At 40.5% G+C, this 26384-nt stretch overlaps 1 protein-coding gene, 1 long non-coding RNA gene and 1 gene segment (V, D, J or C); 2 read left to right on the forward strand and 1 right to left on the reverse strand.

Annotated features, from left to right (window-relative positions):
• Window positions 1–26384, forward strand: part of LOC102522090 (T cell receptor delta constant) — a 258099-nt gene that overhangs the window by 91910 nt on the left and 139805 nt on the right. The gene's annotated exons all lie outside the window — the stretch shown is intronic.
• Window positions 1–26384, forward strand: part of LOC102522345 — a 268545-nt gene that overhangs the window by 17176 nt on the left and 224985 nt on the right.
• On the reverse strand, window positions 3911–25525 carry LOC116664185. The gene is made up of 6 exons (XR_004320552.1): window positions 25398–25525; window positions 22592–22705; window positions 13884–14003; window positions 6856–6955; window positions 6448–6567; window positions 3911–5227 (listed from the first exon to the last, which is right to left on the reverse strand). It is a non-coding gene; the product is annotated as an uncharacterized LOC116664185 (long non-coding RNA).

Consider the following 26384-nt stretch of genomic DNA (forward strand, 5'->3'; position numbering starts at 1 on the left):
CAAATTATTTCTCTCGCACGTTTCATAGTGGCTCTAGGAGCGACAGTGAACACACAGCAGGAAACAGAAAGAACATGCGTATCTGCCAAAATTACTCAAGCAGCATTTTAAATAGACTTTTTATAAAACAAAATCAGGAAAGAACCCTAACACCTAATTCGATAATTTTTTAAAGGAAGGAATTGAATAAGAGGCCCATAAGGAAACTTCCCTTATTATAGCAAATCTGATTTTTAATGAATTTTCCCATTTTAATTTTCTGGGGAGAAAGGAAACTAGAAAGCACCCAAGAACCCTGAGCTTGGGTGTCAGCTGAAGCTGAGGGAGAGGGCGATGGTCCAAGTAAACACCAGCAGTGACTGTCTTTGAACATGAACATTATAGAATCTACTGTTTTCTCTCCTCTGTTGTTTTCACTTTTATAGGATGGGGTCAGTAGCTGAGCAGCATTCTCAAGGGATGATTTTGGAAAAAGAAGATGCAGCTATCAGTCAACAAAAGGGTACTAAAAAGAATCCATCTAAATTTGGCTGCCTCTTTGCCACTCCATCACTAGCAATCGTAACCCAACCTCCTTGTGAAGCCTTTGTCACACAATCTCAAGATCCCGACCACTTAGGCACGCCTCCTAAGGAAGAATCTCAGAAAAGTTTACTCTTTGGCTATTCCCTGGATTTACCACAAGACAATGTCTTTGCCAATCAGAAGAATGTAATATTTGTTCTATTTTCTCCATTGGTTCCCTCTTCCTCTCCCTCTCCCTCCACTTTGGTTTGTTTTTATTTTGCTAAGCTGTAAAATTTACTTCAACTTTTTCCTTTCCAGGCTAGATGAGAACAAATTTCACTGCCAGGAAAATCATCTTATAAGAAATATCCAAATTGAGCTTTATGTAAAAATAATTACAAACAAGTTTTTCTATTGAACTAGTGAAATAGACAAGCCCCAATCAGTACCCTCCGGTACCAGTTCCGTCGAATTTTCCTCCCAGACCTCTAGAAAAATAATAATCTTGATCATTCACTTAAGTGAATATAGTCCAAAAATTATAACACAATGTAAAAGCAGATCTTAACATTTCCACATTTGGACCCTCCCAAGCAACAGCACATTTTTTATTAAAAAAAAAAAAAACAAAAACGTATTTCTCCATATCGTCCCAGAATCTTCGCAGGATAGTCAGTGTCCATAGCAATTTGCTGGCAGGTTAAGAAAGGTTAGCAGCAGCAGCGTAGAGACCAAAAGCTCCTGACAGCACTCGGAAGCTATCACACTAACTATAATACCTCTCACTTTCAGACAGAATGAAATTTGATATGAAAAACGGACTTCGTTCCATCTTCCTTTAACTCAGGCAGAGTCTCTATCTTTAGAGATTAGGCTGAAAGAACTTTGACCTTGGATTTATAAATATTCATAATGCATCTTGAATTTCAAGTTCCCTGAACAGTTACCAGAGCAAGCTTCTTGCTAATTGATGATGGCTTGCCAGGAATTTTTTCTTTTGCATTTACGAACTCGATCTCTGTGTCATACGTATATCAGATTTCCTGTAACGTTTCTATAACATTTAACATCGTGTTGCCACATACTTGTTAAAATGTTGACAAGGATACCGTTTGTGATGGAAAAAAACAAACAAACAAACAAACAAAAATTACTCAATCCAATAGCATTGACAAAGGAACAAATATCCACTTGAATTTCCAAATCTCCTCCTTAGTATTGAGGGCTCAGATTCTGAAGATTAACTTTTATATTTTCTTAAGGTTGAGAATATAAGCGAACTCCAAAACAGATGAATATGACTCAGGCATTGTAAAGAAGTAAAGAAATTCATTAATTTGAAATTTAAAGCATAAAAATTAAGTTCCTCTAACTTCCTTTACTGACCCTTCCCAATTTATGAATACATAGATTTCCATTTTATTTACCTAGAATTACTTACTTTCACTGAAAACATATCATTTCATTACACGTTATTCTAAAAGCTCTAATCCAGGTGCTCAAGACGGAACCAGTTGCTTTTAAGGGTATGAAGATGTGATAGGAAAACATTAGCAGAGGTGACAATATCTAACACATAGAGGGTGCTAATCCAAGGGTGTTTCCCTCTGGCAGGTTCCCCAGGGATTTTTAATCCCAGTGTCCAGCAGCTGCTGCTCATGACCAGAGCTTCTACTAACAAGACGTTCCAGAAAACACTCAGAGCTTCATCCTAATCAGATGCACCAGTTACCAGGCCCACTTACTGTAAGGATTTGGAAAGCAGAAGTCGTGCCGTTTAGTAGAGAGACAGCTGAGTTGAACAATTCTCCTCTGAATAAACCTTCCACTCTGTCCCACAGGTTTTGGTGTGAGCTCTTCTTTTTCTTTGCTTTCAGCATCCTTGGTTACTTCTTCTTTTAATTTTGTCCCTGCTCCAGGGTTTATCTGGAAATTCATTTCTTCATCTCAAAAAAGTTAACATTTTTCATTTTTCTATTTTACATTAATCAGACTATAATCAGAGAAATGCCTAAAAAAACTCTACTTTTTAAAAAAAATAAATCTGTCACATTCTGAGGGGATTGTTGAACTCACTCTTCTGTTTATTTTATCAAGTTCCTTTTGCAATGGCTTTTGTTTAATTTACTTAGCTTCAGTCTTTTTGGTGAGAATGATTTATGACTTACAGCTCTCCATAAGCTCTGTTTTTTTAGCATAATTCCAGAAAATCATTCATTTCTTCTTCCTGTGTGGTGCAACCTGCAGTTTTTTTCCCCTCAAATCCATTCTCCTCTCTTTCCCTCCTTTACTCTACCTCAGCATAAAATCTGTGTTGTCCAGACTTTTTTGCAGCTGAATGTCACTATGAACTAAGTTCTGGTCAGTGAAATATAAGTATAAATGTCATGTGGCATCTTCTAGGAATATCTCTAAGACGGCATGCAAGTTCTAGCTCTCCCAGCTGTCTTGACTCCCAATTCCTTTCTTGCTGGAATTGTCGATCCCCTGAGAGTCAACCATATCCTTCACTTGGTCTCTACACCGTGCACCTTCCTTAGTAAGATCCTCTTGGCTGGTACAACAGTTCTCAATTCCCAGCTACCTTTTACGAACTCTATCAAACAAGCAAAATATTTTCAGATTTTTGGAAAACAGTATTTCAATAGACCATAGGGCTATTTCTACTCAACTGTGGCTGAAATATGTTGGAGAATATCATTTTGCACAGCTGGATCCTTTCAGAGTTCCAGACAGAAAACTGACACAATTTCCCTTTGTATTGGACAGCTAACTATCTTATGTTTTTTTATCTTCAGCATTAGTAGCTCAGGGTTTTGAGCCAGAATTCATGATAAAAACTACCCTGAAACCTCAAGCTCTGCTCTTGACATGCAAATTTTCAAAAGAGAAAATGATCAAGTGCTTGGCTCTTTCAATTCAAAAGTGCTATCATTTTTAGAATATCTTCTCTTAAGCCTTTGTAAGTCTATTTCAAAATGCAAAGTCAAGAATTTGAATTTTTGGTCTCATTGGATTCTTTTGCAATCTCCGTTGTCCTGAAGATTCATTTCTCCAGGATTCATAATTCAATAGGTTCATCCCCAGAATTTATGGCAAGAGAATTCCGGGGGTGGGGAGACTTAATTTTAAAGAAGGAAAATATGTCAGGTGTTATTTGAAACTATTACCCCACCACATATAGATTGGAGATTCTAGTAATAACAATAGCATGAAGGCCAGACTTGGTGTCAGAAGGAATTCCTTGGCATTCACACACACACCTAAGCCTCATTTATCTCATCAGAAAAAAGTGGGAAGATAATAACCACTTGCCAAAGTTTTATGTTATTTTGAAATAAGATAGAATATATGTCAGGTAAACAGCACACATAATAGAAGTTCTAGAACAGTGTTTATTGGGGGGAAAAAAAAAGACTCACAAAGACAAGAGAAGGAGCAGGTGTGCAGTTTCCCTGGGGACAGCCCATGCCCCCACATTCTGGGGCACCACAGAGCAATCTAGCAGGGCCAGTTTCAGACCCTGAGAAAGAGATCCGTGTTGAGCCATGGAGACTTTAAGCTGCATTACTGGCAAGAACCAGCACAGGGGCTGGGCTCCAAACTACGGGATTATAGCAATAGAAAACGGAACCTGTGGCCTCTGGTCCTGACCGGTCACCTCAGCACTCCTCCAAAACTGATGGACTTGATCACCAGGCTGGAGTTCTACAGGAAGCCGACTCCCTCTCCGGGAGACTGGCCCACAGAGTATCAGCTGTCCCTACCTCTCAGTCTAGGAAACCCACAGGCTCCGTGGCTGGCACATGGTTGGTATAAACGTAGGATGAATGTGTGTGGTCGTTGAGGCAATGTGTCTAGTCCCTTCAAAATGCAGAACGTGTGCTTGTTCTCAGATTAAATAATGGATTCCACAGGTGTTTACTGAATGTCCACTCCGCCAGGGTCTCTTCTAGGCACCTGAGATACACCTGTTAACAAAATGCTCAAAGGTATCAGAGTCCATGGAGATTCCATTCTAACAAGCATTAAGCATAATAAGTAAATTGCATAGTCTATTAGAAGATAAGTCCGTAGAGATGAGAATCTAGCAACACAAAGGGGACAGAGAGTGCTGGGTGGGGCCATGGGAAAGGGGTTCCCCTTGCAATTTTAGAGGAAGTAGGTAGTCTCACTGAGAGGAGAACATTTGAGCCAACACTTGAAGAAGATGAAGGAGTGAACCTTGACGATATCTGGGGCAAGAGCTTTTCAGGCAGAGGACAGAGTCCAGTCCTAAGTTAGGAAATGCCCAGCATGTCCAAGGACTGGGTGAAATGAAGAGCCACAGGAGGGTTTTGGGAAAGGAATGATATGATCTGACTTCCATTTAAAAGTCTCTTTCTGGCTGCTGTGTTGAGAATAGACTATGGGTGGTCAAGACGAAAGCAGAGATTGCTGTGTTAACATCAGAGCCCAAAAGTTGTCCAAAAGGTACAAGCATCCAGTTAGAAGATTAATAAGTTTTGGGGATGTAATGTACAGCATGGTGACTATCAATACAAAATTTAAATAAAATTTTATAAAATTAGAACCAATGATGTCAGATGTTCCTCTGAGCTTAGAGCTTTTTCTTCCACAGGAAAAGCCTGTTCAGGAACGGCTGTTGTCTTGACTCTACTGATGGAGAGATGGAGACACATTGGATCGCTTTGCTGGAAATCCTCTGACTGCAGATGATCTGTGAGTTTGGGGGAACATGATAGACAGGAGTCCTGATTTCAGACACATGAAAGTTTGTTGTGAAGGAATCTTCCTCAAAATAAATGCTAGAGCTTTCTTCTGTTGCATAAGACTCCCTACTCAAAGTTGGGCATGTCAAGGACTTTAGAAAATCGCCCTGCAGTGATGAGGATAGTGTGAAACTTAGAGCAGGAGGGAAATGAAAATCCAACATGCTTCAGTGACTAACTGTGTGATAAGGATCTCTGCCATCTTGTTATTCTGAACTGGGTTGAGCGATCAACAAATGGAGAAGAATGCTCAGTCTTTGAGCTTCCAGGAAATACAGGTCTTTGCAGGGCCCAGTGCAAAATGAAAATGTAGGACTTCTTCAAATCTTATTAAGAATTTCAAGATGGCAACAGCAGAGCATTAAACTAAGCATGGGGACTTCTGAGCTTGTGGTCCTATGAGACTGCACAGAATTTACTCCCAGGAAGCTGGCCCTGGTCTTTAGCTTGAACTGCCATCACTCAAACATATTGTCTGGACATAGATGTCCTGACAGGAGCATGGGAAAGACCTTGAGTTAACTGGACAAGAGTTTACCCGTGGGAAGAAAAGAGTGAGGGCAAATTAACTGTGCTATTTTGTGAGACATATCACCTCTCCACCTACATCCCAGCTGGTGAGATGCCCTGTTCTCTTGGCATCTGAAGACTGAATATAAACCCTTTAATGATGATCCCATCAGTGACAGAGTCCCAGGTACCAAGAGAGACCTAGCTGCAGAGAAAAGCAAATATATAAAGAAATTATTAGCCAAACCAAATAAAAGGCTGGGTTTTTACCATGAGCTCTTTTACAACTTCAGAATGAGAAGCATTCATTGCCTTTTCACAGTTGCTGTCTACACAGGTGTTGGAAGGGGTCACCCAGAGAACATGACTGCTGGTTGACCAGCGAACTGGACCCCGGAGCAATTGAGGTTCCTCACCCCCTCCCCTGACCTTAGAATGTATGTTCTATCCACCATTCCACACTAGGAGCCATTTTTAAGGTCACAGCCTTGAGAGACCTATGTGGTGTTGAGACCATCTAGATGTGACTAAACCCAGTCAAGACCTCCATATAAACTTACAAGACTCTAGCGGGTGGGTGCAGAGATCTACCTGCCTCACGGCTGCCCAGGACAAACTTTATAAGTAAGTCTCCTTGCTTATTAAAACTGCCACTTACCAATCTGGAATGGTCCACCTCTTTCATTGGCCTCTCCTTTCTTCTTTCCTCTTCCTCTTTGGCAGAATTTCAAATTTGTCTCTCCTGATGATATTTCCCAATTCTTCGTCATAGGAGAGGCTGTGACATCATCAAAACTCAGTTAGCAAAGCCACCTGGAGGTTTGTGCTGAAAGTCCTAGATACCTTCTCTTCCAAAGCCAGGAGTAAAGGAGTAACCCTTAGAAGGGTGTATGTTCTCATTAAACTCCCAGGCTCTGAAATTAAATATTTCATTCACTCATCGATTGATTCGATCATTTATTTAACAAATACTGAACTCCTACTATTTAATAGACTTGTTGGTGTCCAAAACCTAGTAGTAAATATCTACTGAATAAGTTATGATTCAGGCAATGGAGACACAGACCTGGTGTTGAATCCCGGCTTCACCACTTTGGAGCAGTGCGTGACCCTGGACAATTTACTTAGCCTCTCTGATCATCAGTTCTGTCATCTGTAAAATGGGGCTGATAACAGAATTAACACTTACTTTTCATTGTCATATGGATTAATTAACGTATACGAAGCCTCTGCTTCAATGCCCAGCACTTAGTACACCTCAGTAAATATTACCTATCATCATCATCATCACCATCATCATTAATTCCTGTTGGTTTAACTAGACACAGAAAGGGCAGTATGTGTCTCACAAACCAGAGTTTCCCTCTCTTCTAGTCACTAATTCAACACGAATTATGAGAAATGTTCAAAGCTCACTCCCTAGCCCAAGGCAGGGTCCACTCTGTTTTATTTTGTCGTTGTTTCTTTCTCCAGTGCAAGTGTCTGTGTGTCCTGGCATATCTAAGATAAGAAAGATTCCCGCAAGAAATCACAGTACTTGTGTGGACCACGAAGGACGCAGGAGGTTTAGTGATCTGGGAATTTCCACATCTGAAGAAGGAAACACTACTAAAAAGCACAGGTTCCCAAGGCCAGAAAGGAGGATGTGCCAGCCCTGGTGCACACCGGCAGCCTCAGCCCTCACATATGTCATGTGGTCCTTCCGGGGCAGAGCAGCAGACTAAAGGAGAAGCTGAGTACAGGGCTGAGGGCCCAGGGAGGGCTGGCTGGGAGCAGTTTCTTTCTCCTCTAGGGACAGAGCCCTGTAGAGCGGGGGCATTTCTGGGAAGATGGACAAACTTCATGATGTGCTGTCCCAGGGTTAAGAAGAATTGTGAGACTGTCTCTTGGAAAGTGGAAAAGGAAAAATTCATCAAAACCCTGCCCATTACCAGGCAGGGAGCAAATTGTTCCCTAATAGCTCATTGATTGAACCTACAACCCCAGTAATTCAGTAAAGGAATGTTCTTTGCCATCAGTTATCTTAAAATACCTACCATGGGGTTGTCTGATAATACCCGTACAATTAAAATGTCTTATATAAATCAATAATAAAAATATTAATATCCCTGGAGGAAAAATGAACAATTTACAAAAAGAAATACCAATGGCCAGTCAATTTATAAAGAGGAATACAAATTCTTAAGCAATCAAAGAAACATAAAAAATAAGAATGTGATTCATTTTTCTACTATTAAAATGGTGAAAGTCTCAGACACACACACACACACACACACACACACACACACACACACTCACATGATCTTGGAATTCCTTTTTATTCCTTCTCTGTTTTTCCAAGGACTTCTCCAAGCCCCTTCCTAAAGGGCACCACTAGTCTTTTGTTTGTTTGTTTGTTTGTTTGGATTTATTTTTTGAAGGAGGGTGTAATTAGGTTTATTTATTTATTTTTAATGGCAGCGCTGGGGATTGAACCCCAGGACCTCGTACATGCTAGGCGTGCGCTCCACCACTGAGCTATCCCCTCCCCCTAGCCTTTTTTTTAAATGAGCACATCTGTGTACCAATAAAACTTTATTTACAAAAACATGTGTTGGGCTGGATTTGGCCCAAGGGCCATAGTTTGCTGACCCCTGCTACATATAAGTATGTAGTGATATCATTGAGCTCTTACTATTATGTGTCATGCTAAGCACTTAAACATCATTTAACCTTCACAACAACCCTAGTTACATTTTATTTTTACCCTCACTTTACAGATGAGAAAACTGAAGCACAGAGAGTTTAAGGAAATTGATTGCCCAAGGTCTGACGCCCAGTAAGAGCTTGAGACAGAATTTGAACCCAGCCAGGCTGGCTCCAGAGTCCAAACTCAAATGATACCACAGGTCTTGAGCCACTCATTATGCAACCAGAAATAAAGACTGAAAATATTCAACCCTCAAGTCCAACCACATCTTGTCTAAGTGCAAGCTTATGTACTTGAAGAGCAAAGAAACTGGACAGCATGATGCCAGGGCTGAGGAAGAAAGGGAGGGGAGAAAAGAAGCAATCAAGAAAGCCCGAACAATGTTGAGAGTACAAAATTCCACATTGCAGGAAGGATGACTTCAAAGAAATTGCACCATCACCATTGACCAAATCTTCAGGTCCAGGTGAAAAAGGGATAAATATACCACTGGCATTAACTTCTCTTAGGAACGGGAGCCAAAATACAACTTGCTTCAACACCATTCTCAACAGAAAGTTTTGAGATGTGAAATATAACAGATGCAATCAAACAATAGACAGTTTTGAGAAGCTATTGTTTCTGTACTATAATGTTACATTTTTAAAATACGAATGCTAAGACCTTTCAAAATACCATGAAAATAATCATTAAATTTTGGATACAATTTCTGATTTATTCTGGGATTATCGAAGTTAATTCTATTTTGTTGACATTCAGATTCAGCCTCAGCTTTGGCCAAATATTGACCTTAACACCTCAACATTGGGCACTTAGTCAAATTGTGTTTCCAATTATTTTAAAGAAATAATTTATGTACGCATACATTCATTCATAAAAACTTGAAGAAGTGGAAACAGCTATCTAAAATGCTGCCCTGGTTGTGACGTCTAAGTTCTAGAGGGAGTTACTCTCCCTTGGAACAGTGTGTCCTAGAGACAGCAGACTGATTAGCAAGTGGCAACTCCCTTTTGCACAAAAGGACCAGCTTACATCCAATGTGTCCCATAAGAATGAGGACAGTAGTGAGGACACAGGGCAGATGTTGAGATGCAGAGGACAATTTTTTAATCTGTTCATTAACTTGTCACATGGGGGCGCTGTTTGCCAACATAGTCATAATTTATGCATGTGTTTTGAGCACAACTGTGACCCCTTTGTATCTTCACTTCCACAGTGGTGCCTCCCTCCAGCAGACCAGAGACACTAGCAATGAACTCCCCCTTGGGCTCTCTAATTCTGATTTTCGTGTTTGGTAAGTACATTTTACTTAAATTTATCTTTTATTATTTCAGAAGAGTGAAAACTTTCTCCAAAAGATGCAACTCGGGTCAAACCCAAGAAATAAGCATTTTTTTCTCCTCCAGGAGGAACCAGTGGCAATTCAGTCCAACAGACAAGCCAAGTCACCGTCTCGGAAGGGACATCGGTGACCATGAACTGCACGTACACATCCGCGGGGTACCCTACTCTTTTCTGGTATGTCCAGTATCCCAACAAAGCGCTGCGGTTTCTTCAGGAAGAGACCATGAAAAACAGCAAAAACTTCGGAGCCAGGAATATTAAAGACAAAAGCTCCCCTATCACGATATACCCCGCCCAGATAGCAGACTCAGCCGTGTACTACTGCCTTCTGAGACTCACAGTGCCAAGGGCACGGGGGCAGCTGTACAAAAACCTCAGCGATCCAGGTGCGGGGCGCAGTGAGACTGGGAACCGCACATTTAGGAGGCTTGATCTCTCTCACGTTCTGCTGAGATGTTGCTAAAAGTCAGGAAAAAGCAACAACAGCTATAATTGCCTCTAATTCCAGGGGTGCGAGCGTTCTTTGACTGAAAATGGAGAGAGGGCTCAGATAATGAGCCTGCGCTCCACTCAGTCAGCTGCTCCCTGCCCGTGAGGTGTCCTTGCATGATGTGCAGGAATTAGATGCTAGTGACTTGCACGCCAGTCCTGGCTCTCCTGCTTATCAGTTATGCCAACTTGGCCATGTTAGTCGGTGTCTCAGAGCTTTAGTTGTTTTCATCCGTAGAGTAGAAATAAAAATAATCATGCACTAGACAATGGGGATGAAGCGAGAAAAGATAGGTGAAAAGGAACAGATCAGATCTTGAAGCATCATGGAACTGAATGAACAAGTCCCACCATAGCAGCTCCTAGAATTCCAGTCCCAGGTATCTACCCAAAATACATAAAACTTGTACATGACGTTCATAATACTCAACAAGTGAAAACAACCCAAATGGATAAATAAAATGTATTATATCCATTCAATGAAATATTATTCAACCATAAAAAAGAATGAAGTACTGATGTATCATAACGTGGATGAACCTTGAAACATTACGCTGTGTGAAAGAAGCCAGACACTAGGTGCCCAGATTGCGTGTTTTATTTATATAAAATTCCCAGAATAGGAAAATCCACAGTGTCAGAAAACACATGAGTGGTTGCCAGGGGCTTGAAAAGGGAGGAATGGGGAGTGATTGCTTAATAACATGGGGTTTCTTTGGGGGATAATAAAATGTTCTGGAGCTGGATCGTGCTGACACCAGCACAATATTGTGAATGAGCTGAAGGCGACTGAACTGTATACTTTAAAATGATTAAATGGTGAATCTTTTGTAAATTTTACTTCAATAAAAAGAAAAGACCACCAAAAAATTTAAATATGATTGTAGGTTATGAAATGAAAAACTCTAAAACAAATTAAAACATTACTATTTCATTGTAATGTGGTTCAGGAAGAACATTAAAGATGGAGTCATCGAGTGAAATCCACAGCAGTGCAGGGAAGGTGTGAGATGCACTTAGAAGAGTTCTAACTAAAAATTATAAAATTTTTTCACTCAGTTTCTAACTAAAAATTATAAGAATATGGACCATCTGACACATAGACAAAGAGGAATAATAAAGATAGTATGGGCCTTGAAGGAAAGGATTAAAAAGTGAAAACCCATTAAGAGTGAAAAAAAAAACTTAAAAAAATATAAAGTACAAAATAAAGGGCATCTTAGCACAGTTTAGAGAAAAGAGGAGGGAGGGGCAGGGGAGAAGATTGATTCACATATTAAGGAAAATAGAATAATGTTGACAGATAGAGAAAAGTCAAAGTGTCAACTTCTGGTTTCATTCTCTATTCTGTACCACGCAGAATAATTTTCAAACTGGAAAAGAAAAAAGGAAGAAGTGGAAAACTATGTTAAGGGATATTAAGAGAGGTCTTAGATACTTTCAATATAATCAAGCCGTCTAAACCATGTAAATTAATTTCCAAAATACAAAAAGAATTTGCAGGCATGATTTGAGAGGCATTGGGTAAAATTTTGGGGAATGAAGGGAATCCCAAATCCATAAATACAGAAGAAATGAACTGATACCCAGCAAAGTTTAAGAGCATATTATTAACAGATAAGGCGTGTGCTCTTAGAAAATAACGCCGTGATTAGCATGAGCTGGAATGAGTTCTCTGAAGATGTTTTTTTAAGCGAGGCTGCTAAATTCAAGGCACTTTTGTAGATTTAAATCATCTCAAATGTTTGCAAAACATTCAACTGTTTTGTTTTTCACTATATTATTAGGAAAATAATAAAATAATAATACCATGTAATAATACCACGTTGAGTGATATATTTATCACAGGCCCTGTTATATTATTAATAGTAATAATAGTCAAGTGCTCAGTATGTCTGAAGGACTGTTCTAAGTGCATCTAATACATTCATTTATTTATTCTCTACTCCAGACCCATGAAGTAGGTACAATTATTAGCCCCAAGGAAACTGAGGCACAGAGAAATTAACTCCCTTGCCTAAGAACATGGTCATTAAGAGGAGAGTTGGCTGATAAGCAGAGATAGCTTCGCCCAAAGCCTGAATTCTTAACCACTGTACTCTGTTAACTCCCAGTGTTATCTGTAATTCTCACCACAAAACCACAGTTTGGTATTGTCATCCCCATTTTACAGGAAACTGAGGACTGGAGTTTTGTGGTAACTTCTCAAAACCCAATCGAGTAAGTGGCAGAGCTAAGACTCAAACGTTAAGTCTACTTGGCTCCAAACCATATTCACTTTTCACTCTGCCCTTCTCTATGCTGCTCCAGCCCGTGGATCTCAACTGAAAGAATGACCTCATGTAATGATTCCATGCAGCGAACTGTCACTCTGGTTGTCTTACCTGAATTTAGCCTTTGTCCTGATCCGTTCACAGTCATCTTAGGGGAATTCATGTAACGTACACAAATGTGCAAACTGCACAATGCTGAGATAGGTATCTAATACTTTAGGACATATTAGAAGGGCTGAAACAGCCACAGTAAAATTTCACGGAGATAACTACATATTTCTGCATGTATTTTTATGAAAATCAACTGTGATACAGTGAACAAGGGGCCCTGGATTTACAGTAGTTTTTTCGTAAACATGATCTGGTTGTATAACCCTCTCAAACTAGCTCGAGGAAAAGGAGAGTGTCTGAAAGGATACAGGCGTATCTTATAAAATATTTGCAAAAAAATACCACTGAGTCTCACAGGAAGAAGAAAACCATCAATTGGCTATTCTTCCTAAACCTGCTTCTCTCCGAATGTATCATCAGTTCTCCTCTTGGGAGACTGGATTCCACTGTAAGCTTGTTAGTTTCTACTCCACAGTAACCTGAGTTAAAACCTACCCAGCTTTCATTTGCCAAGAGATGGCTCTGGTTGGAACCCCACAGGGTTTTATAGCTCTAGTGACAAATATTGTCTAACTACTCATTTTGTACCCCTATTCCAAATTGATAAGCCCAGTATTTTCCCAGATCCAATAAGCTACAGTCAGAGTATCTGACCTACATAACACGTGGCTGTGTGTTGCCACTAGGTGGCAATGTGGGCATTTTATTTAAAAGACAGTAACCGGTTCACAGTGCAGGTAGCACTACATACAGATAGCGTAAATGTGTGCATTTGTGCTGCCTCTGATGGGCTGGGAATCCCATTTGATTTCTAAAGCAAACGTGGGGAACTTATAATAATAATAGACTCCTTTGACCAACTAACATATATTCCAAATCCTACAGCAGAGACCTGCAGAAAGATGGGGAAGCCCCAGCAAGTTTTATTGATTGTTCTGTGGCTTCAGTTAAGCTGTAAGTTGGGGAGTTTCTGGATATGGAACGGGAAGACTAAATGGATTTTTTTCCCAAAATTCTGAGGAGAGGAGATAAGGGACTTCAAGTGACTAATCCAGAGTGCCCTTTAGGAAATGTGGAAAGGGAAGAAATTTGTAGAAATGCTGCACTAATGGTGACATTCTGTATTTGACACTGTCTTTGAGAACAGGGATAAGTGGCGAAAATGAGGTGGAGCAGAGTCCCCCGTACCTGAGTGCCCAGGAGGGAGACTTTGTCACTGTCAACTGCAGCTACTCGGTAGTTATGACCACCTTACAGTGGTTGCAACAGAAGCCTGGCGGAGGCATCGAATCCTTGTTTATACTGAGCCTAGAGATGAAGAAGGAAGGAAGGGTAAGCGCCACAATAAACAGAAAGGAACGTCACGGCTCCCTGCACATCACAGCCACTCAGCCCAGAGACTCTGCCGTCTACATCTGTGCTGTGGCCACACGGTGCTCCTCGGGCGTCTGGAGCCCGCACCCAAACCCTAGGGCTGACAGCCATCATTTCTTCTCATTCTTGTCTTTCCAGACACTTCTGTCCCTCTAATCGAATAAATGATGCAAGTCTTTTAGGTTTTTTATGTGTAGGATTTCCCCCTCTTTAGAGTTTGGGATTTGCAGATACTAACTACTATATCTAAAATAGATAAACAGCAAAGTCCTACTGCATAGCAAAGGGAACTATATTCAATATTTTGTAATCGTCTATGATGGGAAAAAATATGAAAGGGAATGTGTATATGTGCAACTGAATCACTATGCTGTACACCAGAACTAACACAACATTGTGAATCAACTATAGTTCAATAAAAAACACTTCTCCCTATAGACCATCTCTCATTTTTAAAGCACCATCACCAAGTATGTTAACCAGAACAATACATGGTCTATTACATGGAAAGTAGACTCTGGAGCTAAATTTCCAGGGTATAAAAATACTCGTTTCACCTCTTACTAACTGGATGATCTTGGCCAAGTTACTCCTTCTATGTGCCTCAGTTTTTACTCAGCTATGAGGGGGAAAAAAGGAGACAGCGTTAATCATAGCACTGAACTCCTATTTGTGGGATTACATGTGTTACCACATGTAATATGCTTTAAATAGTCCCCAGATAGTATTATAAACATGGTAACTATTATTAGCATTAGGTTTAGATGTACCATGGGTTTGCTAGTACTTAACTGCGGATTAATACCTGAAATCTTTGGAGAAATGAACGGGATGTAAGTAACAAGCACCCAATAATTTTAGCTCCCAAATTTGCCTTTCTCTTTCTGGCTGACTTCACTTAATATTTTATTCTCTAAACCCATTCGTGTTTCTGCAAATGGCATTATTTCATTCTTTTTATGGCTGAGTAATATTCCATTGTATATATGTACCACACCTGCTTTGCCCAAGAACGATTTCTCGATATGTGACCTAAGCAACTGGCTACATCCTGATGTGACTTTCCAATATAGGTAAGATTGGAACAGCCTTGAAGAGAAATCAAGATGTGTGTTTTAGCTCTGCTGAGTTTATGATACCCATTAGAAACCAAAGTAAACATGTCACTGAGAAAATTAGATAAATGGTTTGGAGCTTAATGGAGAGGTCAGGGATGGAGTTCAAACTTCGGGTGTCATTGACAGGTAGATGGTGTTTAAAGCCAGAAGCATGTGAGATTAGTGAAAAGAGGAGAAACTGGGTTGCACTTGGGTTCGAGGACGATATGAAGAAGGGGAGCAGAAAAGGGAATGAGCTCAACCAAAAGGACTGAGCAGAAGTGGCCACAAGGCAGAGGAAACCCAGAAAAGCCCAGAGAGGGGACTGTATAATGGCGAGCGGGGACTGGTCCACTGGGGGGCTGAGTGACATGATAGCAGAGGTGACCAATGGATTTGCAGCAAGAGGGTTCTAGGACGTTGGACAAGAACAGTGTCAGTGAGTGTGTGGGAATGGAAGATGAACTGAAATTGGTTAAGGAGCTAATGGGAAGTAGAAAAATAGAAAAAGAAAAAATAGTTTATTTGAGAATTTTTGTTGGGAAAGGAAGCAGAGAGATAGAACAATAGCTGAGAAACGGGCACAATTCGTTATTCTGTTGGTTGGTTTGTTTTTAAAACAGTAGACACCAGGGGACATTTTCAGAAGAGAAAACTATTTTAAGGGACTGCTTTATTGTTACTATTGATAGAATTTCGTATCTAATTTATACAACTACAGGTATTCAGGGATTAAATCACTAAATAAATGCAAATGTTTCAGTTGCAGAAAAGTGACCTCTGGAGGGTTGCCTAACATTCTTACCTACCATTTAAATGTATTTTTCTACATCAGCCCTGAGGTTTGAGTAACTCAGGTATAAAATTTTTTAGTTGAATTTGCATACGTCCTGGTTACCTACCTTATTAAGACAGTACCTGAGTCTCTTGTAGGGTAACAAACGTATGAAAAACTAAATGATGACCTTGGGAAGACTACTATTGTGTCAGCCAAAGTGAAGTTCTGAGGGGAAAGGAGAAATTGTCAATCATTTTCCAATAAATCTCATGAAATTTCTCTCTTTTTCTAAATAAATTCAAGGTGGCGCTTCAGTATTATATTTACCCTCCTTGAAGTCACTGTCGTTGGAAGGAAAGATCTGTAAAGGAGACGTGAACCAAGTAATCGCTGGCCCCCAGCGTCTGGCACGCGGGTGAGACAAGAACCCCAGAGCCCCAGACTCTACCAGCAGTACAGCCCCACGGAACCACCCCAAAAGGGGCACCACCCATATCAGATTCTGTGTGATGGCAACTTCTAGAATTTTGCAACACAAAAGCCAAGTCGGCCAGACATGGTTTACCCTAAGAATATAGCCCACAATCCTAAAAAAAAGACCCTTACCATCCATAGCACTGGGGTGTGCTCACCAATTATAGCCTGTGTTTTCCTTCCCACTAACTCCTGTCCAGGATTGGATTCACTACTGTTAAATCAGCTTATTTTTTTTTAAGTATTATTTCAAAACAGGGCTTTATTATGACTTGAAGTGTGTTTGTGTATGTGTGTGTGAGAGTCAATAAAATCTCATGACAAATTCTCACTCTGTTCTGATTTTTTTTTAGAAAGGTTCAGATCAGAAAACAGATTTTATGAATGAAGTATCTTTGTTTCGTCCCTCTCCTAGAAGTCACAGTGTTTCGTAGAGAGAGATCTGGATATCAGAGGATCTAAAATTTCACTTATAAGATTGTCTTGTCATTATGAAGCTTAGAAATATTGCTGATTGGAAGATACAGAATGGAGAGCATGACTCTTCAATTTGTCTGTTACTCATGAGTCAGAGACTTCATACGTTACACGTACACCCTGACAGTAAGGTCTGCAACATGGAGAAAAATTCTGGATGATCCCTAACAACCTTTTGCAGCCTGAGAGATTGCTTCTATTTGGCCTCAAGTATTGTTAAACACTTGAAAATAAATCAATTAAGGATGAGACCAAGAATTCTGCGGCCACCGTAACTTGGAATGAAACTCAAAGCTCAATTATACAAGCAGTGTTTTTCATTTAGGCAAGAAAGATCACGCAGTTGGTTAAAACATATAGATGGCATGGTTCCCTCAAAAAAAAGAACTCACTTGCTCAAGATCTAAAGTCAGGAGACAGGTAAAAACAAATGAACAAGTGTTGAAACTCCATTTATTTAGACTACACTTCAGATAAATGGGTCCTGTCAGGTAGCAAATAAAAGCATCTCCCAAAGAGGTTTAGGATATTGGAAAAAAGTCACAGGACACTATTTCGTACAGGCATCCTGGAGATCTCAGACATTTTCTGCCATTAGGGAGGGCAATATATATTTTCTTAGTGATAACTTCCTTCCTGTGTGAAAACCTTATTAACCAAACTGATCTACCCCAGAGGGAGCACATGGATCAGTGAGGAAGGAAAGGACCTCACTGATCCACGGATCAGTGAGTCAGTCAAGGCCAGAAGGACCAGCAGGTAGACCCTCCCAGCCATCAGTCCTAAGAACTGTATGACTCGAGGTGTCCCTGGTTCTCCCTTGGTTGCTCTGAACTCAGTTGTGACAGTATGACAACTTTATGTTTCAAAGGATTGGAAGCTGGAGGACTTAGAGGTTAAAGCCCGCTGACTGTGGCTCCATCCACAGGTGCAGACTAGCCAATGGAAACAAGGCTGGATGCTCAGCTCCAAAGGTCTCCTGCCTCGCATCCCACTTGGAGAGACCGTACGGTTTCTAGGGACCATGTTATCTTCTTGCTTCCAGGAACTGTTTTAGCTATTTATCTTATTCTGCCCTAGCACAAGCATTGACACTCATTGACTCTCCACTTCCTTTTCAAACTCGCCTGGTCTTCCTGAGCCCTGAAACATGGCTCTCTTCTCCAATTAAAAGGGCACGACTCATCTTCTAAACCCCATTTCCACGCCAAGGACAGACACTCATCAGTCATTCAGCAGTCGTTTTCATTTCATTTGTTTTAATCTTCCACCATTTCAACTCTCGATAAAAATGTGTAAATCTCTTCAGTGAAGTCTTAAGGTCATGAATCTTACATGGATTTCTGCTGATGAAGAGGCAATTTTACAGCAAATTGTTCAGACTCAAGGTGATAGGGCACAGAGCTAGCTACGGGTTCCAAGAGGATGACTTTCAAAATAGGATCCCAATAACTTTTTCTCTCTCCTTTCTCTTTCTTCTTGTCTCCCTTTCCTTCTCCTCTTTGTCCTTGAGGCTCAACAGAGTTCCCCAAAAGCCTAACAACCTCTGCTACCCTCAGACATGATTCTATTTCCAAAGCCTTACATTACAACCCTTTCAGGTCAGTTCTAATTTCAAGCCCGCATTTCCTGATGAGGAACAATTCCATGAGGTACAAATGAACTTTTAGAACTCTTTCATTTCCTTGACAGTTGAAATGATAGAAAGCAGAAGCAGTAAGATTTAGCCAACCATGCCCTCGTGGAGAGAGAATCCTGGCTCAGGATGGAATTGAAGATGAAGACGAAGCTGTCACTTTGTGGGTTTTTTTTTTTTTTTCTGGGTCAAAAGTGGTTCTTAAGCTCCAAGCTGTAGGAAAATAAGTAAGAGCTAGGACCCATGATTTGGGGCCCAATAGGAATAACTACTTTGGAAGGGGGAAAAGACCACAAGTGTCAAGCAGCTTATGTCAGCTGCCTCTTGTGCATCGGTTCACAGCCCATCGGTCCCACTTTTTATGTAGTCACTCTTGTGACAATCAGGTTTTTGCAGGCTTCTTCCAGCTTGATGCACGTGGAACCTGTCAGTGCCTCACCTCAGCAGGCCGGACAGGTGCATCTCATGTTCTGAACTGGGGCCTCTCTGACACCAAGGTGTGGGACACCTGGGGAACATGCTGGGCACTCTTATCACACAGCCCAGAAGCGCAGGGGAATGAGCACCCTTGGGACCACGTTTGAGCAATGGGGGAAGAACAATGAGTAAGTGGTTTCACCTTTACCAACTCCTACCCCCCACAGATGAGAAAGTCTGAGACACATTCCTTATGACTCCTCAGAAAGTCCCAGCAGGTCTGTGTAGCTTCCCAGTGACAACTGACTACAGGCTCCCTATTGGTGACACGTGTTCCTAGTTTCCTGTTATTTAGTCCTGGACACACCTAAGTCACCTGACTGAAAGGAAGTGGAGTGCTGAGGCCAGAGCGTCAGAGTGGAATACAGAGAGACAGAGGGAAGACACGGGAGATGCTGAACCCCACAGAGAGGGAAAGCAGAACAGCTATTCTTGTGAGAAATATCTGTCTAAGGATCCATTGGCCCTTTCTGAAAGTCAAAACATTTTTCCAATAAACCCACAAGTAAAAATAAAAGCACAAACGTGAATAAAAGTTTCCTCACAGAGAAATGCAAATCAGTACAATGAGGTATCACCTGACACCAGTTGGATGGCCATCATTAAAAAGTCCAGAAACTTTAAAAGCTGGAGAAGGTGTGGAGAAAAGGGAACCCTCCTACACTGTTGGTAGGAATGTAACTTGGTGCAGTTATTATGGAAAACAGTATGGAGATTCCTTAGAAAACTAAAAATAGACTTACCCTATGATCCAGAATCCCATTCCTGGGCATATATCCAGAGGGAACTCTAATTCAAAAAGATACATGAACTCCAATGTTTACAGAGGCACTATTTTTAATAGCCAAGACATGGAAGCAAACTAAATGTCCATCAACAGATGACTGAATAAAGAAGTTGTGAGATAGATAGCTAGAATGGAGTATTACTCAGCCATAAAAAAGAATGAAATACTGCCATTTACAGCCATGGATGGACCTAGAGATTATCATATTAAGTGAAGTAAGTCAGAGAAGGACAATATCACATAACATCATTTATATGTGGAATCTAAAATATGACACAAATGAACTTATTTACAAAACAGAAAATGACTCACAGACATAGAAAACAAACTTATGGTTACCAAAGGGGAAGAGGGAGGGATAAATTAGGAGTTTGGGATTAACATATACACACTACTATATATAAAACTGATAAACAACAAGGACCTACTATATAGCACAGGGAACTAGAGTCAATAGCTTATAATAACCTGTACTGAAAAATATGAAAAAGAACATGTATGTATATATATGTATACATACATGTGTATATATTTATATACATATACATATTCCTTAATCCTTTCATTAATAATTTCACACATTTCATTTTTTCTGACTCTTGTCACTAATGCATTTTGGCCATATTCAAACAAAAAAAATCACTTCATGTAAATATTAAGGAAACAACTCTGTCTGATTGAGATAAATAGTAAAGACAGAAAAATAAATGTCACCCATTTAAGGCATTGGCAAACAGTTGCTAGTAAACTTAGTTTTTTTTTTTCCAATATCAATAATACAATGTGCTTTAAAAACTAGTTTTTATTTCTCACCCTTGAATTCATTTACACATGACGTCAAGTTAAGATAAATTCAAAGCATGCTGATGTTTGTTGTAAGAAAGTGCGCTTTGTATGATGTAAAGCTCTTATGCCTAAATTAACCTTGAACCTCAGGTTTATTGTTTTTAATGATTTAGCTTATTGCACTATCTATTGTGACATCATTAAATTGTTAAATAGTTTCCATATTTCCTCTCATTCTTTGTTTTCTTAGATTGAAGATTTCTAATTCTTTGGAATCTTCCTGTTATCCCTATAATCATCTCGGTTGTTATATCTCTCTGGGCATTCGTTTTTTACTTTAAAGAACAACCGTCATTAATGGCTTCTAGAAAGGATTCAAACATGATCTCCACACTGTCAGTTCCACATGCTGTGAATCCTGCCTTCCAAGGTAGAAATTTATTTAAACAGCTCTAGCTCCCCGGCTCCTTTGCAGCCAGGGTGCGGACCTGAGTCTTTAGTTGGGACGTGAGCCACGTGAAGCGTGGTCTAGGCAGGGACATCCCTTTTCTTGTCGGGGGGCAGTAGAGGCTGTCTGGTTCTGGGGTTGGTAGCAATAGCATCTTCCTCATTGTTCCAGGAGCAGTGACTTCCTGGGTGGGCCAGTTTGGCTGCATATTCTGTGGCTGGTGGTGACACTGGGGGCAGTGTCCTGTCCAGGACATTCAGCACCACCATCATGCCATCTTGTGACTGGGACAGGGACGGAGACCTCCTATACCCATACAACTATCTGGTCATTGCTCTTAGAAGGCAGGTCCAGTGTCTGCTTCTCCAGCCTGCCTAATGGCCTAATGATTCTGGGAGTTATCTGATATCCCTTCCAAAACCCCTATTTGCTTAGACTAAATAAAGCTGATTACTCATTCTTTCTTGTCATGTATCACACAGACATTTCACAGCCTTTACTCTGAAGCCCACCAGGGGTTTTAATTCCAATATACTTTAAGCTCGGTCTTAGAGCTGCTTAATCTTTTCAGAGCACATTTGGCTCATCTTAACATGGAACATTTGTGATGTTTTACAATGATTTCCGGTTCCTTTGCCTGGCAAATCCGCGACAATGAAAAAGAACAAAGCCGATGTTGATGACTGACCCAAGACATAAGGAATGAAAACACAGTGGGTCTCATAAGCCAGATTCCAAAAGTAGAACCTCCTGAAAGATTTTCAAAAAGCTTTCAATTGCCACGGATATGGGAATGAGATAAACTGAAAACTTGCCAAAGGCTTTTCCTCTTGCAGTGTTTTCACAACTTCACAAAATAGCTTTGCCAGATTTCTTTCTGACCACAGAGCAAGTTAGGATCTGAGATACAAAGGGCCTTTGAATTTCAAATTCAGTTAAAGACCATTTTCCTCCTTGGGTGGGAGTGGGGAGGCAGTACAAAGACTAAATTTAGCACTTACATCAATGCCATTCTTACCAGCTCATATGAAATCAGAGTTTCCAGTCACTTGGCTAATCTTTACCCATTCTTTAAATTTTGAATTAAATGTCACTTCCTCAATGAGCACTTTCCTGCCCCCTTAATCTAAATTTGTTTTATTGTTTCAAAGAACCCTGTAATATTTTTGAAACAGCAAAACAGGTTTTGTTTTGTAGGCCTTCTCACGATTTCTATGTATTTCTTTGTGATTATCTGTATAATAAATTTCTGCCTTTCCCATTAACCTCTAAGCTTCACTGAATATTCTGTGTTCAGCATAGTGCCTGGCACCAAATTAAAAAAAAAATGTGACAAATAGTTGATAAATGAGTGAATCTGCACCATCAGGCATCTATCTTACTCTGTACTGGACCGTCCCTTAGTCTGGATGCTCCCAGTGACACAGCTATTAACTCAGACATTGATGGAAGAGGGTTGTAAGCACATGAAGCAGTAGTTCTGAAAGTCAGGCTGTTGCTCAATATAAGTGAAGACAAAAAATAAAGACTTTAATGAGAATTCACTCTAAGGTAGGTGTTACCAGAGAAAACTGCAGACAGGATGTTTGTACGCAGAGTGGACTCAGAAGCAATGTTAGGGTGATCATCTCCAAACTCGAACCAGGCTGAGGTGAGGGACTGGAGTCAGCCAGACCCTGAGGGACAACAGGAAATTTTTGGATTATTCAATTTGGATAATTGAAATAATATTGGATTATTACTGAGATTTGCTTACTCATCTACTAATTACTCTTCTCCTAATAAGGAACTTAGCCTTGCCCAGATAGGCAAGGTCCCAGCTCCTGGAGGATCATGTGTCTAAATTCTTAGAATTTCCTGAATCATAGAAGTGTTTTTTTAATAAATAGGGAGCCCCTTGGATCATACCTGACAGTCTCTACCAGCAAGATAACTCAGCATCGGGCTGGCCTCACCCAATAGTCTTAGGGTAGAGGGTTGGCCATTCCAGAAAGAACAACCGTAACAGTTGTGATAAGGGCTGGGTTACATGGAATCAACCAACCCTGAGACTTAGTTCAACCATGTGGGCAATCAATCAATCATTCTACATAATGAAGCCCCAGTAAAAAGTCTGGACACCAAAGCTTAGGTGAGCTTCCTGGGTCGACGATACTCTGACAACACACATCAACGTTGAGCATGTAACCCGTCCCTGAGGACAATGGGAGCTTCGAGTTTGGAATCCTCCCAGACTGTCCTACGCATCTCCTACCTTGGCTGGTTTTACTGTATTCTTTTCCTATAATAGAAATAACCATGTGTATAACAGGTTTCAAAGAATTTTGTGAGTCTTTCTAGTGAATTATGAAACCTAAGGGTGGTTTCGGGAAACCCTTAAACTTGAAGTTGTCAGAAGTAAGGATAGTGCTGTGTGGAGTCTTCCCTTTGACTTTGTAGGTGGTTCTTAACTCCTTGCAAATAGGGTCAGAAGTTTTGTGCAGACCTGGCAGTCTGGAGCGCTATGCCCTTAACCTCGCAGTTTGACTAATTCTGCATAGTTACATTTTGTATTGAGCAATTCCGTATGGATAAAATAAGTTTTATCTGCATGATGCCTAACCAACTAATCAGTTATATCAAGAGAGTGAAAGAAAAAAGTTAAAAATAGATAGCATGGGCAAAACAATTGGAAAGGGGATTAAATGTCTAAATTTTGATGACCGCATGTATTGTTCGGAAACCAGGTATATGTGAGACAATCACTTTTAAATGTTTTCAACATAGGGGCTGGCGACACGTGATCATAATGAGTGTCGAGTGCTTACTATTGAACAGTTTCTGTTCTGAGTGTTCTACACATATCAACTCATTTAGTTCTCATAACAACTCCAGCTATTAGCACAGTTTATAGAAACTGAGGCACAAGGAGGTTAAATAATTTACCCTAGGTCACACACTCCGAACCGTCTGATTCCATAGTTCATGCCCTTAACCAGTGCCCCACGTGGCGTCTCGGAAGGTAATCGCGTATTTTCTCTGATCTTACAGAAAGGCGTTAGTAAACTGGTTATCTTAATCCCCAATCCTAATCGTCTTTGTGACAAAGAAACATTTTTACATGAGCAGATGTGTATTTTATTTCTGATAATCCCCTTTCACACTGCGATCCTCCTCACATTAGGCAGGAAGTCCTGGCGTCTTGTGTTGGAGGAGGGAGGGCACAATGAACACAAAAGAAAAATGAATAAATACGTTCTTTGCTTTCAAGCTTCAAAATAAAATTTGGAAACTTCCTCTGGAAACAAACAGAATGAAAGAACATTTTCTTTTTGAGTTTGGGCTATGACTCTTGAGTTTAAAAAAAAAAAGCCATGCTTTAAAAAGATCTCTGAGAATATAGGTTGATATAAAGACCAGTTCTGCAACCCTAGGTCTAATACACATTTCTAGGTCTGTGGGAATTCCGAGGGGTGATGGAGACAAAAGCGAGAAAGTTAAGACATTGATGAAGATCTCTGTGCTCTACCTTCGTACTCCCTTTCACCTGTGGGGTGGGAGGGTCCATATGGAGCCCAAAAGAGGTTTGTAGGAAGCTGAGAATAGGAGACTTACCTAACTCCTGTCAGAAAGCCTGGATGACAATATCCTTGTAAGTTTCCACCAGGGCAGAGATAGCTGTGCAGTGGTGACACTGGGCCCAGAGAGCCCAAGACAGCCCCATTCTGCCAAATTGACATTGGAGTAGATGAATTGCCACATGCACATAAAAAGCATGGAAATTAACTGAGAAAGTCTTAGCAAATCTGGAGGAGCTCCAATTTTATGATAAAAAGAACACAGAACATGCACATCAACAGAAACCTACAGAGATTCAGACACCTGGACACATAGAAATAAAAATGCCACATACCAGACCCAAAACACTGCATCCCAGCAGGTGCCAGCATGTGCCAGGTGCCCCCAGCCAACCCCAGGACAGCACTAAGCCTTCTAGCATGCAGACATCATCCCAAGGAGGGAGAGGGGGGAAATCTGAACTGGTGCAGAAAATCCTGAATTGATTTTAAAAATTACGATTTAACTTAAAAAAAAAACCTATATTTGCTTAAAGTAAGTTTTCTGATACCAGGCAAAATGACTACTGTAGTTAAAAAAATAAGTTGTTATAGAAAATAAAGCTGTTGTGGTTTGTACATCTGAGTAAATTGCAAAATGTTTACCTGCTCCGTCTCTAGTCACCAGACCAGCTATATTCAATGTCTTTTCTGCTCCTACAAAAATGACGAATGACTTTCACACGTGTTACATACCCCCTCGGGCCAAGCAAGGGTTGCGCACTGTTTCTAAGACCCGGAAACCAAAATAACACAATTGAAAACCACTCACCTGGATACTTACTAAAAGAAATAGCCTGGGTTGTTATGGAATTTGGTGTAACACTGAGCTATGGGAATTTGTTACCAGAGGCACCAGAGGAACACATATTCCCTGTTAGGAGACCCTGCTGACAGTATATAAGGTTGAAGGCAGGGACTGGCAAATAGTAGTTTCAAATAGGCACATAAACAAACATTGAGAAATAGTAAACATAAAATAATTCATCTGGGCACTTTTATACGCAGTGTGTATAAGATTTAAAATAACATTCCCAAGTTAAACTGAAAACATTACTATGTAAATGTCACAACTAAGCCAAATGAAAGAGTAAATACCAGCCTTGCAAATTGGCCTCCCTTAAGGGCACTCAAAGCACAGGATTGCATGCTGTTCTCTAAAGAAATGTCCTCCTCAAAATCAATCTTCTCTGTTTTGACAGCAAACACATTGATTGGCATATGTTTCGGAATTTCTGAACAATTGACATTCAAGGCCTAACAAACATTCATTCTCCACCTTCTCAGAAACCTCATAGGAGCCACTGTGGCCAATAAAAAACATCATAAATCTAAGCCCCGAAGTGCATCACTTCAAAAGGAGAACGGACAGCCTCACTCCCCACATTGTTTGCGTACATCTGTGTCGGTTCTCTCACTGAATTGGCCTCGCCAGCAGGAGGCCATCAATCAGCAGGCGTCACCAGGCACAAGTGCAGGATGGCTTAATAGAAAAATGGAGTCTTTTTTATTCCCTATTGTCGCCTACTAACATGTAAGTTGCTTGTGGATCTCATCACCCTGAGTTATGTTTTTGTGAAGGGCTGAAAAGACCCAGCCTGCACATATTCTTGAGGTTTTGAAATAATGGCTCAGTGAACAGATGTATACTTTCTCCCAGCAGCAATTTGTGGAAATGAATTTTTATGAGCCCCGTACATCCATGATTCGGCCCTGATTAAAAGTCAAGTTCAAACTAAATACCATTATCTTTTTTGAA

The sequence above is a fragment of the Camelus ferus genome, chromosome 6 (genome assembly GCF_009834535.1).
Source record: "Camelus ferus isolate YT-003-E chromosome 6, BCGSAC_Cfer_1.0, whole genome shotgun sequence".
NCBI lineage: Eukaryota > Metazoa > Chordata > Mammalia > Artiodactyla > Camelidae > Camelus > Camelus ferus.